The sequence below is a fragment of the Anarhichas minor genome, unplaced genomic scaffold, assembly GCF_050575085.1.
Source record: "Anarhichas minor isolate MPS153535 unplaced genomic scaffold, ASM5057508v1 ptg000003l, whole genome shotgun sequence".
Taxonomy (NCBI): Eukaryota; Metazoa; Chordata; class Actinopteri; order Perciformes; family Anarhichadidae; genus Anarhichas; species Anarhichas minor.
In genome coordinates, this window is record NW_027466449.1 from 15,696,643 (window position 1) to 15,709,975 (window position 13,333).

At 44.3% G+C, this 13,333-nt stretch overlaps 1 protein-coding gene across 1 annotated transcript in view; it reads left to right on the forward strand.

Moving 5' to 3' along the window:
- The window catches only part of LOC142958372 (cadherin-4-like), a 212,241-nt gene that overhangs the window by 68,047 nt on the left and 130,861 nt on the right, over window positions 1-13,333 (forward strand). The gene's annotated exons all lie outside the window — the stretch shown is intronic.

Here is a 13,333-nt window from a genome sequence, read left to right on the forward strand (position 1 = left end):
GCCTCCACAGCAAACGCAATAATTAATTCTTCCACCAAAGGAGATCACACCGTCAAGGGTTAAGAGAGGGGAGCTCTGGAGGGAGCATGTGTTAATGTCGTTTATGACTTTACAAATTATGCATTATGGGCAAGAGCGGAGTGGAGCCTCGCAACGTAATTGCATTGATTTCTCGCTGATGGCTACAAATAATGACATTTCTCTTGATCCAGGGGAAGAACAGGATGGACTGTGAGGCCCGAGGGCGCGCACGCAGGCTCTTACATGCGCTCAGACTCCAGCTCATGATGCCTTTTTAAAAACATTATATCGCACAGGCGCACACACACACACACACACACCAAGACGTCTGCCTATACACATTCAAGTCATCATCTTTTCCCATCTAGCCCGGATACAGACTAAATACACACTGGCATGCACGCAGAACATGGAAAGACAAAACTACACGGACACACACACACACACACAGATCTTTATTGCTTCATCTCCTCCCTTGCTCTTAGTTTCCCCTGGAGGGTTCACTTTAGATGAAATGTCAATTTTAATGGAAATGGGGAATGGAATAACAAAAAGCACGTTTTTCTTGAATTGCATTCCAGCCAAGGTGTTTCTGCTAGATGGCACAACTCCGCCATTTACAAGTGGCACGTGTGGTATGTAGCGTTAAATTCCACCCATGGCAAAGGACATTGCTTTTATAGCTGTCACTTCAGAGTGGAGAGCGACGGTGGACTGTTTTTTTTTCTTCTTTTCTTTCTTCTCTGAGGTGCACTAAATTATGTAGAGATGTTAAAGTGTCTCCGAAAGAGAACACACAAATACACTGAAGGGTCGCCTTTGGCGGACCAATCCACTTGTACAGGCATTCCTGTTCAATATTTAGCATTTTGAAAATGCTTGAAGTAGCGCTTTTAAGATGACACCAGCGGTGAGATCAAATGTTTTACAGCCCTCCATTTTTCTTCCCCTGCATTGACAGCGGAGAGCGCTGCAGATACAGTTGGAAGTGAAAGATCAAAGAATCGAGAGGATGACACTGGACAGGTGTGTCAGTCCTCATAGATACTATTGAACAGATAGGAGCCGTCACAAAGACACAGGCTCTCATCTCTCACCCTTCTGAAACATGATAAGCTTCTCTATACACCCGTTATCTCCACACCCATACATCTCCGCTCTCTCTGCTGTATCTCTGCATCTCCAGAAACACCGTCCTCTATGAGAGAGGATGTCTCAGGGGCCGACCTTATCGTTTCATCGCACATCATCGCGGCTTCAAAGACCCGATCGCATTTCGAAAAGAGAAGCAGACGGTTGTTGCATACGTGTGTGTGTGTGTGTGTGTGTGTTTGCACAGCGCATGCCACCGCTGTGGCTTTGACTCTTTTACTCAAGCTCAACCAGGCCCTCTCTGTGATACTGCATCCTAAAATGTCATTAATCTCAGACTTTTGATTTCCTTCCATGCTTGACCTCTCTTTCAACCTTCCTGTTCCCCTTCTTCCCTTTCTTTCCTCATTGTCATGACCCAAAGCAACTACTGTGTGTCCCTACAAAGTGGGACTGATGCGTCTGTGTGTGTGTGTGTGTGTGTGTGTGCATGTGAGTATGACTGTGCAACACTAACTTGCCTTTCTGTTTGTGCTCCATTAGCTCCCTCTTCTAGTCTTTAGCTCTGTTTGAATTGGTGTCATGCCCCTAATCCCCACACCGCATGAAAGTGGACCCCATCTCCCCCCAATTCCCCTCTGCTCTGCTCTGCTTTGCTCCTTTCTTCTGTTTCCTTTAGCCCCATTGACCAAATATATCAATCTGTTTCCTTTATTTCTTTTTTGGACACTTTTCTTTTTTTTTTAAAGACTATTCCATACTGTAAAATATTCTGTATGTTATTTTTTTTTCTTCAATAAGATGTATTATTTTATTTTATTTGAATTAAATTTTTTGCTTTGCTGTGGGATATTTACACGTTTTGTAGGAAACAATCTTAAATCAAGTGAAACTGCATTGAAAGCAGGTGGAGTTATCACAGCCCATTTGCCAGGAATGTTTCGCTCCTCTTAATTGAAGTCGGATTAACGACAGATTTAAAAAATGTATGTGAGACTAAACGAGGCGGTAAGGGTGGACACTTTTTCTTTTTCTTGTAGTGCATTCCCTCTCTCTCTCTCTCTCTCTCTCTCTCTCTGTTCATCGTTCTGCTCCACTAACCCCTTCACTCACGGCCCTGTACCCTGCTCTCATCTGACATTCTCTGCTGAGGAGGGTGAAAGTTGGAGATGGTGGACGGAGACCCTTCAATCCCTCCAGTCTGTCCACTCTGACCTTATTCTTCTTTTTTTTAAGTTGCCTTAAACTGACACTACATCAAATCCTCTCTTTGCCTCTGTGACCCTCTTAACCTCTTCGCTAGCTGTCTTTCTGTCCCGCTCTCTCTCTCCCTACGTCTGTCTTTCTCCCTCACTACTTCTTCTTTCTGCATGCTTGTCGCTGAGAATACGCAGGAATCCCCCAGTTAGCCCGTCAGGTCGTCCCGGTGCACCTGTGTGCAGCACCTGGACAGACACAGCCCAAGGTGACTCTATGTAGAGCACTCCTCAGGAGATGGGGAACACCTGCTCGGACACACAGACAAACACACACACACACACACACACACACACACACACACACACACACACACACACACATGCACGTACATACATGCATCAACACGATATCCACCTGTCTTTTCCCCATCAAAAGTAGCAAAGCCAAAAGACATGATGAATCATCATTGAAGGCAAAGCCGTTCTGTTCCTTTAGTTGTTTATTTAGGCGTTCATACAAAGAGACAGGTGAAACATGATTAACCCCGTCCTTTATTTTGTTGACCATGTTTTTGAGCTCTGATCTTTATACCTTGATAAGGTCAGTATGGGCTATAATAACCAGTTCATGCAATATTGATTTGCTATTGAGCCTGATTGTTGCCAGACGGCGCCCAGCAGGTGGCCTTGGGGCATAATCAATTTATCAGCAACTTTAATCGACAAGGACCTCTGCAATAAAGACAGACAGTGTGTCCTCAGGTAATCCAATAGAGCCTTGCTGTGTGTGTGTGTGTGTGTGTGTGTGTGTGTGTGTGTGTGTGTGTGTGTGTGTGTGTGTGTGTGTGTGTGTGTGTGTGTGTGTGTGTGTGTGTGTGTGTGTGTGTGTGTGTGTGTGTGTGTGTGTGTGTGTATCAGCTGTGTCTGTCTGTTTTGGTTCTCCTTTCTTATGGCTCCATAAGAAACAGTGTACACAGTATTTTATGCAAAAAGCAGCAGTGATCCTCCTCTCCACTGTCTCTCCCTTTATTTAATTTCCCCCCCCCCAACTTTGTTTCCTCCACCTCCACGTAGCTGGTTGTGTAGGTGAAGATGAGTTATAGTGGTCACAGCGATGCCGCTGATAGATGAAGGTGAACTCGGCTCCGGCCTACAACGGGAGACTTTAGAGGACACAGCGGCTGCCATCCATCCTCCGAGCCACCTACATGCCCCTAAAGCTTCACTGCAACCCTGTAGTGCGTACTGGAAATTCTACAGTGTAGTTTTATGAAGCGCCGTGGTACTCAGCAAATACACTGTAGCATCCTGGTGTGTCTAAGTAATGCCTCGAGAACGTAAGCAGGATGTAACCTTTTTGGTACATTTCTGAATGAATCTGTAATTTGGTGTGTCAGAGTGTGTCCCTGAAATGTGATTATAAACCACAGGTTTACTCTGCAGTGCACACTATGGTATCATTGCTCTGTGCATTAAAAAAAATAATAATCATGAGTTTGCAATATGCGACACGGTTTCACACTTTGCCTCTTAACTTCCCAGCACACATAACCTCATAAGATACCAGTCTAGTCCCCCCATTTAACTCCAGTAACCGGTTGCTCTAATCAACCCAGCGGCTCCTAACATATGCCAGCCTCAGTGTTCGGGGCAGTTCGTCTTGTCGCGGTTTAAAGGACACCTTCTCTGCCGGTATTATCGGTATCCCACTTCAGCGGCACACCTGCTCCTTTATCAGCCACACGATAGCAGGGGCGGCGAGCGGCGCTGCTGGGGGAGCCCAGAGTCCCACTTCCTTATCCTGCGAGCACAGGAGCGTTCCTCTCCCACATCCGCTATCGGCGGGAAATTACACGCACCTTAAGCCCATTACCACTTCAAAAGGAAAAGGCACAGGGAAGCGGAGTGGAGTCTACCCATTAGTGCCCTGCAGCATGCAGTTGTGTGCCGTACCTGTTCCCACTGTCAAGAGATAATTAATAATGGCAAATTCATTAGGCTGGCAACAAATAGCATATAGGTCATCCAGGGGTCTGTTGGTGTAGGTGAAGAAAGGTGCCGCGTGTAAATGTCAATATGTCTTAAAGCATTCTGTGTTGAGGTGTAAATCTCTTCCAGCAGAACAGGTGTATGAGAAGAAAAATCCCTAGAATTATTTATTGCTGTGCATGTGGCATTTTTTTTGACTCATGAGTAGGCTCCATTTTCCTGCAGTTTTGATGGCACACCAGAAAGCCTGATGATTATGCTCTTGCCTGTATCTAGATATTTTACCACTGGCTGACATGCACTGCACTTCAATATGCAAGACGCATATCCGTCAGTGCTAGACATGTTTACATGTAAATGAATGGATGTGTGGAATGAGGAAATAAAAATAAAAAATGGGCACAGGGAGAGGAGAGAAAACAAGTTATCACCGCCGTCAGCAGAGTTGATCTGCGTGTCATCACGGCGGCGGTTAGTTTAGGTTAGTGGTTAGTTTAGAATCCATCACTGCAGAGGAAATGTGCCACAGTCACTATGGAAACAGAAGCAGGAAGTACAGCCTGTGCTGCCCCAAAGTAGACAGAGTAGTGGTGAGGACACACATCAAATTGAAATTTCCTCCAAGTGAAGAAAAGAAATAGAAAAAGAGATGGAAAGATATGCTTGGTTGGACAAGCAATGCAATATCTGACTGAAATGATTAAATTGTAACTGGCGGCTGAAGTGTGTGTGTGTGCGCGCGTGCGTGCACGTGTGCGTGCGCATATGTTTCAGTGCTCTATGTGTGAGTGTTTATTTTGTGTGTCAGTGCAGAGGAGATGAAAGCATCCTTGGGTGTCATAAAACATTAAGGTCTCGTATTTATCTGGCTCTCATCTCTCCCTCTGCGTCCCAGCTAAACTGACTCGCCCCCGAGAGCGCCCAAATGCAACACACATGCTCCAACCCACTAAATATATTCGATGGGGAACTTGGCCCGGTGTCGGCATGAGATCCACCCTGACAAAGGTGACTTGCTCGGCTTGTCATCGTTAGGCAGTAAAATAAATTGAATTATGAACCCCTTTTTACACGGAGGACCAGATCAAACATATGGCTCTGGTTCCAGTAATAAAACAAACCCTTTCCATCGTCTTACAGTCCTCAACTGCCCATCAGTCATCGACCCAAGTTCTGATTCCACCCGTCTTCTGCTGTGAACCTTTCAGTACAGTGTGTACAAGAAAAATCCCATTTCTTGTAGCTGTGTAAACAAAGCAGCCAATCTTCTCCATCAGCTCCTCCATCCTTCTTGATTGTTTAATGCCCATAAAGGCAGAGTGATGGTAATGGGGGGGGGGGGGGGGGGGGGGGGGGGCTAGACTCGGCACTTCGGCTGTCAGCTGACGGATTCCACCGTGCTGCACCATAATCGCAATATCTTTCAATGACAGAAATTCCTTGGCACAGATCAGGCGCTCTTACTCTGGATGGTTGGCTTTTTAATCCAACTGCTGATGAGGTTCATCTTTCTTTGGATACTCAAATGACTTCAGTCTTTGTGAGTAAAGTAGAAGAAGAGTAAATGGAATAGCAAAATTATCCTTACCAGTGTTAAGATATATAAAAGAAAAATCGATACTAAAGCTTTGACTGTACACTGTATGTTTGTGGAAATGTAAATCTATTACCCATCAGATTGTACAGTGAGAAAAACCAGTTTAGATGCCCTTCAAACAAGGCTATGCTTTTAGTAGCTGCTGGTTCTTAACTGCAGCCATACTTGAAATATATGGAACGCCCCTTGAGGTTGTGAATGTGGCATCTGTTGTCATGTTTAATTAATGCTGTCAGTCTTGGTTCAGACACTGTACACGGCCAACCATTGGGCAGAGAATCAGTGGCTTTAATCAAGAAAAAAAGATGAAGCTTTGGATGCTTTATATGTTCATTTAGGCTCAAAGCAGAGACGACAGACAAGAAATCCGATTAAAGAGCAGTGACTGTCAACGCACCATATGGCCTTCCAAAAACAAAATCACACCTTAAAATCTAAAGCCAAATTGAATTGTGGATTTGGAAATGAATGATACCACTACCGTTATCCTGCCACAACCGCACTGGATGAAGAAATATTAATACCGCAATCCTTTTCTGCAGTACTTATGTGTTTCATCGACGCTTTTACAAAGCAAGACATCTTTCAGTGTAAACGGAAGGATATGAATGAATGCGCTATCCTTGGATTCTGATTATTTACACTTGTAAAGTGCTAATGCACCGGGCTGTACGGCTGCATTCAGTACTCTTTGAATCCACAGGCACTCGGCATCATTAAGCTCAACATCAATACTCACTGGTCTTCAAATACATTGTTAATGTGCCTCTATTGATTGACAGTAAGATGTTGATCTGTTGAACCTCGTATCATATCTATAAATCTTCTTCCTTTAGGTGTTGCCCGGTCTCACCAGCCGAGCATTATCGGTCACGGCTGCTTCCATTTGCAGGCCTATTCACGCAGCACTCTAGCACCTAGTGTTCCACTCACATTTGAAAAATCTGGAGCCCTCACTCATTTAATGGAACTGCCTCTCGTTTCCGCAATAAAAGCGAGGCATCAGCATCTTTCAGCTGGTCCGCAGGGCTCATTTTAAAGGGCCGAGGGCTACACAATGCCCTGTTTCTCCACAGGCTATGCTTCCTGCTGATAATTATCCCACAGGCTCTGCACAACAATCCAACATGTTCGGCTCAACAGTGAGCCGCCTGTGGATTCTCTCCAGCTGTAATCCGTGATTCTTGTGTCTTTGGGGGATTATATACGGTGGCATTTCACTATCTGACTGCAGGAGCTGCTGGTGTAGAGGACAAGAGGAGATGAGATTAGCCGCATCTACATCAGCGTTATCTCCAAAATAGCCAAAACATTCTGTCGCATGTTTCCTTGAAAACACTATAGATCAACATTAGCGACGGTCCCTTTCGCCATCTCGGCTTCGTTTAATGTTCTCGTAGAGAGACGGGTGAATCGATTGAAGTAGTACAGTATGCTGATGTCCCAGCGTGCTTATCTGATGAGATGATCTCGATCTCTTATCAAATGCAAATTGTCTTTGTAATTGGTTCTGGCGCACACTGTTTTGCACACCGTATTGTCTTGGAAGAGAATCACGTATCATTGGGCAAATTTTTCTCGCTTTATTTCCCAAACAGCTTGTGGTTTTTTGCCTTCACACAGCCAACAACTTGTATGTTATCTTGAGTGTAATATTTTACATTTTGGTCCGGGATTGTTCATAGTTAGATCCACAGTATAGCAGCTTGGTCTGGTAAAGTCGTTTCAGACAGGCTTTCGCTCTCCAAGTAGATTTTACCCAGGATTTCACAGATTTTACCCAGAGTGTCCCCAGACCCCTGCCCAGGGGCTTCGGTGGCAGATCTTTAATAAAGCGCGAGCCTCCTGGAGTGTTACTTGTGTTTTAGGGAGGAGAGATTGGAGGTTTGACAGCGTTGTAACAAACAGTCGCCCCCTCTCCTTGCTCTCTGTGGGAGCTAAGCAGTGTGATGGATTAGGCGTGAGGTGTGTCCGCTGCCTTAATGGCAGGTCCAAGGCAGCCTGAGGAGATGGTTTTAATCATATTTGCCTCCTCATTACCCTCCCGTCTGCTGCCGTAGTGCAGCGCTGGGATACCATTGGCAGTCAACCACAAGAACAACACACCTTCAAATACTATACACTATAAAAGCTCATTGTGAACTGGTGCCATTTCAGAGAGCTTTACAATGCTGACAGAATTCCCTTGATATATGTTAAGCTACTACAAGGAACTCTCATTTTGTGTTCTTTTAGACAACCCTGTGTACGAAAGCGGTAGTGTTTCCAAGCACCAGAGTCTCTTTAGAAAACCTCTAATTTTACTGCATCAGGGTCAGACAGTCTGCCTCGTTCAGGTTTTGGTTTCCCAGAAATACGGGCTGGGTCCCGATCAGCGTAGTGTCGGTGTTGGCTCCCAGCGGGGACCGGCGGAGCAGCGAGGCAAAGCTCCACTTCTGCCGGTCACTGAAGTCTCCTCCTCCCGCTGGAGCTTCCGACTGCAGGTCGCAGATCGCGGCGAAGGCGGATCTGGGTCTGTCCCCCGGAGGGCTGGTCGCTGCCGGAGGCCCCGCTGGAGTCTGAGCTGAAGGACTTTCCGGTGAACCTGCATGACTTAACTTTTGATGAATCTGACCTGTCGGCACAGACGAAAAAGCATTAAGTAAAACTATATAGAAATGGCCAATGTCCTCGCTGATGGTCTCCATTATGAAGGTCATACAGAGACATCAGCATTGAATTCAGACAGTTTCATAACCAGTTAAAAGTTCCCTACGGTAACTTTAAGTAGAAGCACTGTGTAAATGGTGCTGAATATGTTTAGTGGTAATAGACACTCTCATGAGATCTCTCGTTATTGCGGATGGAAAAATGTACATTGTGATGTCTAAAGGAAACCGCCGTGGTTCGTTATATTAACACCGATTCTTTAAGGGCTTGGGTGAACAAGATATCTTGATGTGACAAAAAGAACGTCCTTACTTCTTCCACTGCTAAAGGAACAAGAGTTTTGTGATTCAGAATTGGCTTTGAGGAGCGGTGGCTTTTCCATAATAAGCAGAGGAGTGACCTTGACAACAGTGTGTTGGGGATAGACAGCTGGTTCTTATCTCTGAGGAGACCTGCTGGAAGTCTGCTGTGCGACAGTGATGCCTATCATTCATTTAGCCGTGACCTCATCCTCCTTCACTAACATTTCAGCAAACGCAGTCTCACAGCAACTAAACCTTGCAGGAGAAACGTGCCTTCAACGGTTGAATATATTTACACAACAGAGGAAGTTTTGCCTTTGTGAAAGTCAAATGACGTTAGTGGCTCATGAATTCTGAAAGGAAGTCATTGTAAGAAAATATCTGTCCGTCTTAATTGTCTGTGTCCGTCTTCCATTATTCTTTCTCTTTCATTGATCTGTAGCCTTTAGCCCTCTTTCACTCTAAATGTTTGGTCAAACTGCCCTGTGAATTTAAAGTTGACATGATGTTTTGTTGTTGGGGCTAATCGAAGAGTTTGTTCTGCTTCCGTGTTCTGGTTTTGGGACAACGGGTTTTAGCTTAAATTTTCAATGTTCAGATCTGGGCAGACTTTTAGTTTAAAACATTCAAAACTCAACAAACATCAGCAAAATGTAAAGAAGTAAGAGTTTTGACATTATGTCAAAGACGTCTATGTATTGTTCTACGTCCTGTCTTGTTTAAGAGGTGATAGTGGGTCTCTGTAGTGTAACAGAAGGTTTGATCTGGCAGGGAATCCCCCGGGATCAGACCCCCGGCGCTAAGGTTTGAGATTGATTATTTTGAGTTGCTGCAGCTCCGCTAACTGAAGGTCCATCTCCTGGAGCTGCTGGCCGCTCTCCTCCAAGTGAAGTAGTCTTCTGGTGGTGAGGACAAAACAAAAAAAACATGTCCTTCTCTGGCTTCTTCTTCCACTTTGTATTTTACCTCATAAACAAACTATAAGAAAGGTTAGTGGCTCAGTAAACACAAAGATGGCTAACGTTAACTAAAGGTTGATTTAGAACTGATGTCTCTCAAGTTGGATTGTATGGACCCAGTAGAAGAGGTGAAATGCTGCCCCCTATTTGGTCGGAGCATGTGGCCAAGTACCCAAATTAAATAGTTCAATGTTGATAGAATTGGGATGTATTGTAGGTGCTCACTCCATATCCCCCCTGAAGTTTGTTCAGCCTCTCTATTATCTTGTCTTTTTGTATTTTCAGGAAGTCCAACATCCTCTCAGGTCCCTCTGTCATTTTTCTCTGGTGGTATTTTTTTTCCTTGTTTGTTGCCGTAAGCAGTGTGAGGGGGCTAATTGCATTCCCAGCAACCTTGTTAATGACAATGCTGTAATGGCTTTCAGCTATTATTGAATGGACTTTCAACATTGCCATTTTAGTTTACACAACTGCCATTTGCTTAAAAGCTTTGCCTCTGTACTTGTGGACAAGCTGGCATGGTTTAATACGTGCATGTGATAACAGGTTTAATGCTGTGAATAAAATGAGTTTCCAGAAGACTCCATGGGGGCAGAACCTTTCAAGTGGTTGACTTTGGTGCGCTGCACATTATTTTATGAAGTGTGCAGGTGTCAATGTTGTTTGTCAATTGATGTACTTGGAGGGAGGAAAACCTAAAAGGACGTACCGAAGGTCCATTAGAGGTTGTTTGTGGTTATTTATTCACAGCTCATGTTCGGTTTATTTTTATAATAAATCTGCAGAAATGCAATGACTCTTCCTGAATATAACTATTAAGTGCATCATTTTTTAATCTTAGTTTATGTCCATCGGCTTCTATTAAAACACATTTAAAAGTAATATAACAAGGACATTGCATCATTCTATTATTCCGTGCGTGTTTGTTCTGTGCCGGTTCAATGCAGTAAACCACGTAAAAGAGTGGGCAGCAAACTGAAGTAATGACTACTTTTATCACTCTGCTCTGGAAGACGCAGTTCATGGTCTCACATCTCTCCTACGCCGTTCATCATTCTCTGTTTCCTTCACTTATTGACAGAAGAGAGAAGAGCCGCTACTATTGATACTCGCACAGTTACAGATGCCAGCCAGCTAGTATTTCCCCTCCCAGCCGAAGGCCTCCTGGCTGCCTGCCGGCTGCCAGACGGTTCCCAGCCAACTTCCAGACGCTTGGGAGTCTCCTCCCCCCTCCTCCTGTTTCCGGACAGTGGCGTGTGTAGATCCCACTGTAAACACAGTACACTGAAGAATCGTGTTTCTTTGTTTAGGCTGCGATCCACAAGAGATACGATGTACTGTGGAATGTGCAGAAAAAAAAGAGAAATATAGAGAATTGTTGAAGGCCACCAATGCAGTCTTTTTCTTTATACTGGAAATGAGCATATACAGTATGTTAGTTTATAAGTGTGCACTTTAGGTATGTACCACATACCTTTTTGCATGCGAGAATATTTGTACTGCTGTTTTTTTGCGAGGGTGCACTGTTTCTTATGAGGTTCTTTACTCCCTTCTTTTCCATCTTTATCATCTTTGTCGTCATTCCAGCCGCCATATATGTCTTGGTTGTCCGGTCTTTTTGTCGTCCTCAAAGTGTTTTATCGCTATTAGCCTCCCTGCCATCTCAGTCTAATCCTTCCTCGTTCCTAGTCATCATGGGAGCGCTACCGTTCTCCCTGCAGAGGACAGCAGAGAGAGAGAGAGAGCAGATAGTCCTCAAAGAACAGCTGTGATGGGATAGTTTCTCCCTCTTCAACCTTGAAAACTGCTTTAGTACCTGAGTACGGATGGATAGAGTGAGAATGAGAGAGAAGCATTCGATTGTCAGAGCGGAAAAAAAACAAAACACCAGGAGGTCCACCGGCTTTCCAAATAGATCGCGAATGTTGCATCTGAGCTTCAATAGGACTCATTCACTTGATCTGTTGTTGTTGAGCTGTTGGCTCTTTCTATTCAAACTGAGGGACGATTATCTCCACACGCTGGGCGATTTAAGGCTCCATTCATGAGATGATGGGCCTCCGGTGTGTCCAGGTCTACAGCATGATTCATTCTGCTGCATCAGACTAGCATCTCTCAAAAAAAAAAAAGTACAATTATGCTACGAAGATACCACATGGAGAAAGGCTCAGTAATTACCTTATTAGTAATGCTAGACAAATGTTTGTATTGTGATCTAGCAAAGCGGGTTGCAGTGAGAACTACAGCAAAGTTTCTTATTTTCAATCGTGCATCCAGCGAAATGCTCGTACTATATCCCGTCTGTCATAAAAGAGAACAGCTTGGCAACAGCAAAGAAACGTCTGAGGACATCTCTACTTACACACTAAGCGTTTCCTTCTCAGACACATCTGTATTTGTACTCTAGCTAGCAGAGACATTTCCTGCTCCAACCTTCCCTTTCTTTCTCCAAATCACAAAGTGACTGGGAGAATGTAACCACACATTTCTTTAGGTATGAATAAATGCACAACATGTCCTCATGATATATGGTGCATCTTTTTTAATGTTGCAGTGGCGATATGACCGCTATCATGTTAAATCCTCTGCTCAACAATAAATACATTACTTACAACAGCTGCCACTACGCCGGGACGACACCTTGAAAACTTAATCTGGCTTTGAGAGCCAATAGACTGCAGCACTCAAAGAGGGATAGTATCCTTCTTCAGCCTCCTCATCCTCCTCAAACCTGGGGAGCTGTCCTCGGCTCTGAATTAGACATTCAGGTAGCAGACACTGTCGATTCTTTGCCGGCCCTGAGGCTGTTGTGTGGATTTTTTTTGTCATGTTCTGCTACAGCACATCCACAAGTGGTTTAAAGAAAGTCAAACACAATACTGACTACAAGTATTCACTGCACTTTGCATGTGTCACGTTTCTATAGACAAGGAATTGTGTAAATTGTGTAAATGTCCCACTGACAGACAATCTGTTGTTATCTATTTGTGGACTTGAAGGAAGCATGTCTAGACGCCTTCTATTCGCTCGGTCTCTCGTTGACTCTGCGTATAACGAAAAAGCATCAGAAGCACCAAAGGGGAAAAAAAGGTTTCTTACACAGTTGTACCCACAGGCGGAGGATTTATAAGTGGTGGTCATCCCTATGAGGAAACGGGTAATGTTGGAGTTTTATATAGAAAGCTGCACTATTCAGCACAATTGATTCCTCTAGTCTGCAGGGTTTCATGTGAACTCACCCTACTTCTGTAACAATGTAGGTACTTTAACGCAATTCTTTTTTTTTTTTAAATGAAGAAATGCACTCATTCTCAGGGAACATCTCAAGTTAAAATGTTCCGTTTCAATTGGCCTGTCTCTGGTAATGCACAGTACAAACTGAAAACTTAAAAGTTGACTTGACCTGACCAGAAACTGTAAGTCTGATTGACTTTTCCACTTCATTGAATGTGAATTGCGGCCAATGGCCTTTGTATTACATGCAGCTCTGGGAAGCATGACTCAATCTTACCACACACAAGTGGG